Source organism: Pantherophis guttatus, chromosome 15, assembly GCF_059756535.1.
Source record: "Pantherophis guttatus breed Tessera chromosome 15, ASM5975653v1, whole genome shotgun sequence".
NCBI classification, from domain to species: Eukaryota; Metazoa; Chordata; class Lepidosauria; order Squamata; family Colubridae; genus Pantherophis; species Pantherophis guttatus.
Window position 1 is genome coordinate 11,806,602 of NC_142077.1, and position 5,049 is coordinate 11,811,650.

A 5,049-nucleotide genomic window follows, 5' to 3' on the forward strand; every position below is an offset into this window, starting at 1 on the left:
GTTGTATCCCTTAAGTTCTGGAGGGAGGTATGGTATTTTGTGTTATTTTTAAAAAATAATTCTAATTCCTTTTCCATGTATTCAATATATTCTTTTTCTTTCAATATCTCTGTGTTCATCATCCATCTACTCTTTTTTTTCTGCTGTCCCTTCCATGTCATCACTACTGGATTATGGTCGGCCCAATTATTTGGCATTATTTCTATTTTTTTCTATTTCTTGTATCGGTGTTTTAGTTACCCATGCCATATCTAATCTGGACCAGGATTTATGGGGGTTAGAATAATATGTAAATTTTTTTACTTCCGGATTATAAAATCTCCAGCTATCAACTAAATTTAGTTCTTCTATCAGATCTATGAAGGTTCTGGGCAATACATTTTTCTTCCTTTTATTTTTCTGATCACTTTTATAATCCTTTCTTACATCCATAATTGCGTTAAAATCGCCAATCATACACACATTCTCCATTTTTTGTTATATTATTTTTCCATGTACTTTTTTTATAGAATTCTGTCTGTATGCTATTTGGTGCATATATAACCACTAATAAAATAGTTTTATAATTAAATTTTATCTCTAACATTAATATTCTTCCTTCTAAGTCTACATACTTTAAATTACTTTGTATTCCCTCTTTGACATATACCACAATTCCTCTTTTTTTTTTCTTCTGCTAGTGCTGCAAATGTTTTACCTGATTTCTTGTATTGTATGTATTTTTCATCTTGTTTTTTTATGTGTACCTCTTGGAGGCACAAAGAAAAAAAAAACCAAAATATGAAAAGGACACCGAGAGAGATAGAATCGCTATACAATTCCGAATAGGCACAAAATTCCTAAGGTGGCTGACCAACCGGACCCAGTGAGTGGTCCTTCATGGAGCTACATCTACATGGGGGGAAGCATTCGGTGGGGTTCCTGAAGGTTCTGCCTTGGGCCCAGGACTCTTCCACCTCTTCCTCAATGACCTACGTGAGGGGACAGAAAGGGAAGTCATCAGGTTTGCAGATGGCACCGAGCTTGTGGGAATTATTAGAACATCAGCTCAATTATCCAGAAGGATCTTGACAGACTTGAACGTTGGACCCCACCTAGCAAGATGCATTCACTGGTGAGAAAAGCTGGGATCTGCAGGATCCTTAGCAGGAATCCCCAATGCCTAGCTACAGAACGGGCGGCACCTGGCTCAGCAGTGGTCCCTGTGGAAGGATCTCCTGGCAAAGCACTTGAGGATCTGCCAGAACTCTGCTGCAGATGACAAAGGAGGCCAAGGCAGCCTTAGGCAGCAATAAAAAGAGGGGTAGATCCAAGATGGAGAGAAGTTCTGGTACCACTTTATGTCTCACTGGTCAGACCACCCTCAGAATACTTTGTCCAATTCGGGTCACCCCAAAAATGAAAAAGTTGTGGAGATTCTGGACAGTGTGAAGAGAAGAGGAACAAAAATGATTTAAGGTCTGGAGTCTAAATCACTTGATGAACGGTTGAGGGAGTTTGCTATGTCTAGCTGAGACAAGGTGGGAAGGATTGGGCAGCCACGATAGAATCTTTTAGGGGCTCTGACAGAGAAGAGGGGAGGGGCTCCATCTCCAGAGCACTGGAGGGAAGGACAAGAGGAAATGGGGGGGGGGAGTTTGTTAAAGAGAGACTGAATCTAGAAGTCAGGAGAAATTTTCAGTCAGTAGGAACAATCTAACAATGGAGTAGGTTGCCTCCCAAAGGAGTGAGGGCTCCATCTCTGGAAGTTTCCAAAGTGGAGAAGAGAACCGGATGGTATAAAGTTCCTGCCTTGAGCAGAGAGTTGGACTAGAAGACCTCCAAAGTCCCTTCCAGCCCTATCAATCTGTCTCCTATGTTCTACCATCCCTAAGACGACTTCACCACCCACCGGCCACTGACCAGCTCTAGTTGGTCCTGGTGGCCCCCGGCTTCCCCCTCCTGTTGCTCCTCTCTTGCAGCCTCTGGAGCAGCAGGAGTTTCTGCCTGCCCCCGAGACCCTCAACCCAGCCCTGTCTTCCAGCTCTGCCACCAGCTCCATCAGCCTTGCGGCCTCCCGGGGGTCTCTGCTGCCTCTGGGCATCTCCTGCAGACCCCTCAGCTCCCAGTTCAGCTTCTAGCTGTTCTCCTCTCTCCTCCTCTCCTGCGGCTGCCCTGCTCCCAGCTGCTCGGCTCATTCGGGTGCTCGGTTCTGGCTCCCAGATCCAGCTCTGGCCAGATTCTCCCCACAGCAGAGCCCTCACCCTCATCACTGCTGCCCCTCAGCCTCAGCTGGCACTCCGAAGGTTGGATCTGAACTTGGGGACTCACCGTTACCAACCTCACCTCACCACTTCCACGGCCATCACCCCCACCCTCCTTCTTGGGTCGGAGCCCTGGGATTCCTCCGTGCTCTCAGGCCCTGATGCTGGGTGGCTGGGAGGCTTTCAGGTGGGCTGACAGTCCTGCAGTGACTGGTAAGGTGGGGTTAAGGGAGGGGCTTCCCCTGGTAAGGGTGGGGCTCCCATGACTCCCCTGGCACACTGGGTGGCAAGTCAAGGGAAGGGAGGGGAAGAGTCTCTTTTCTTTCTCAAATGGGTAAAAGGCCCCCATTCCTCCATTCCAGCTATGGGGAGAGAGTGTCAGCAAAGTTCTGCCATGTGCTGGTCACTCAGGAATGCCAACATCACTTCTGAAGAAGCCCCCTTGGCTGGTGACCTCTCTATGGAGACCTTCGCTGACTTTCTCCAAACACCTGTTCTGCAGCTCTGATTCTTGGATGGCCATTCTGACCTGGTTGACTCCTTCTCTGTTGTCCTCCAGAGTTTTCTGCTGGTCTTCCATTGTGGTCTGGTAAACAGAGGTCTGCTGCTGATGCCGATTGTTGAGGTGCTTCTTCTCATTTCCCCTCACATTCTGAAGAGGGGTGACTTTCTGCTTCAGTTGGATGGAGTGGCTTTTCTCCACAAAGTAACCTTGGTGCATCTCAGCCAGTTCATGCTGCAGACTCTAGAGGTGCTTCTTAAGTTCTTAAGAAGGTTCTAGACCTCTTTGAGGAGTTTCTCAGAGGTTCTAAGGCAGCCTTCTCAAGTCTGAGAAAGGCCACTTGGCTAGTAACCTCAGACATTTCTTTCTGGAGTTCTTCAGTGTGTTTCACCAAAGATTTGTTCTCTACCTCTAACTGGTGGAACATCACATTGGAATGGTCCAACCTTCCTTTGTTCTCCAGCAGAGTTTTCTGCAGGTCTTCTGTTGTGGTCTGAAGTTGATCCAATGTCTGCTTGAGACAACTGTGCTGCTCTTCCATCCGTTGTTTGTCTTTCTTGAATTCCTGGATCTGAAGGTCAAAGGAATCTCTCAACTGGTTAATCTGGAGATGGAGGCCATCACTGCTCGCTGAGAGATACCCCAAGGATCTTCCCTCAAGGACCTTTTCTTCCCTGGTGCTGACCTGTTTGAAAAATGGAGAGACACGGTCACTTCCTCTCTCAGTTCAGGGGACATTTTGCTATCCAGCCTTAAATCCACAGATGCCTTCAAGGGGTCCAGTTTGAGAAACACTGAGACAATACATCACAACTGGTCTCCCTTCAAACTGTCCCGACTTCCCATTTGATTCTGGCTCCAATTCGAGGCATCTCATCTATCAAAACTCTCCAAAGGAGTCAGAATCAGCGATCGATCAATTCGGCCATCTCTGGCACTGCTAGGGGGCTTCTGATCACAGGGAAAGGAGGAGGTGACCATTCGGATTAGGAAAGAGACCCCCCCTCCAAGGACTCACCAGTCCCATCCAAGGCACGAAAGCCTGGAAGGTCACCTTGGGCCAGTCCCTCCCTCTCAGCCGTAGCCTACCTCACAAGGTTATTGTTGTGAGGACGATGGAGTCTTTAGTACGTTTATGCCTTGAGCTATTTAGAGAAACAATAAAGGTGGATAAAAATCTAAGCAATAAAATATGAAAATATATAAATAATTCAATCACCAGGCCTAGTCTGTTTGGGAAATAACTACATCTGGCCAACGGAATCCCTTTTTAGGTTAATTTCTCCAGGTCAGTTTCCAGCTTTGGGGTCTCAATGCCTCTCCAATTGGGACATCCTGAAGCCAATTTTTTCCCTAGTTGATATCGCTGCCCCCCAGCCACCCGGCCCCAGCCCCTTTCCCGAGACAAGGACCTTCGACATGGTGGATGAGGATGAGGTGACAGGTATGGAGGCTGCAGACATGGCAGGTATCAGCACGTCTGTCGTGTTTGGTTGAACCCCATTTCACTCATCTCCCCCCCTTAATTCTGCCTTAAAGGGGAGGGTCTCTCCCTCCTGAGGAGCCCAGGCGAGGGAGACCCTGCGATGCTCCCAGTGCTGCCATCCAATCCAGCCACTTTCCAGGGATGTTGAGCAGAGCCTCCATGATGTGGTCCAGACTCCCCAAGGATGCTGGAGGTTGCCATGGTGAGCTCCAGCCAATAAGCTCAGGAGGAGCCTCTGACGTCACAAGCCAAGGCTCTGAATAGCCACCAGCCAGCTGCCTTCACCTGGGGGCGTGGCTTATTCGTGGATGAGCCAATCCTGAAGGGGCTTCGAGCCCCCAATTCGCTTCAGCCAGAGTGGCTCCTTCTGAAGGGGGAACCGTCAGTCGCCTGGGGAGGTCGGGGAGCCCCGGATTCTGCCCCTTCTGTGGGGGTGGAGTCCAGATTGGGAATCTTGTCCCTTGGATCTGGAATCTGGTATTAGAGATCCAGGGGATCCAGGTTTTCCTCTTCATGCCCAGATGATGAAGGGGAGGTGAAAGGGAAATAGGCCTAAAAGATCAGATGTGATTCATTTGAAAAGGCCTTGTGAGAAGGTGCCTAAAGAAACAACGGATCCAATTTTGTACAGTCCCAAACAGTCCCAACAGGAAGTCCTTGATTTATATCCATTCATTTTGCGACAGTTCCAAGTTCCACGGCCATTAAAAAAAAGCCGTCCATGATTAAGGTGACCAGACGTCCCGCTTTTGGCGGGACAGTCCCGCTTTTGAGCAATTTGTCCCGCGTCCCGTGGCGTTTTAAAAAAGTCCCGATTT

General features: G+C 48.3%; 1 long non-coding RNA gene across 1 annotated transcript; it reads right to left on the minus strand.

Moving 5' to 3' along the window:
• Positions 1 to 637: 637 nt before the first annotated feature.
• Positions 638 to 4,415, minus strand: LOC148111897 (uncharacterized). Its single transcript, XR_015729919.1, has 2 exons — positions 3,764 to 4,415; positions 638 to 3,430 (listed from the first exon to the last, which is right to left on the minus strand). It is a non-coding gene; the product is annotated as an uncharacterized LOC148111897 (long non-coding RNA).
• Between the last annotated feature and the right edge of the window lie 634 nt (positions 4,416 to 5,049).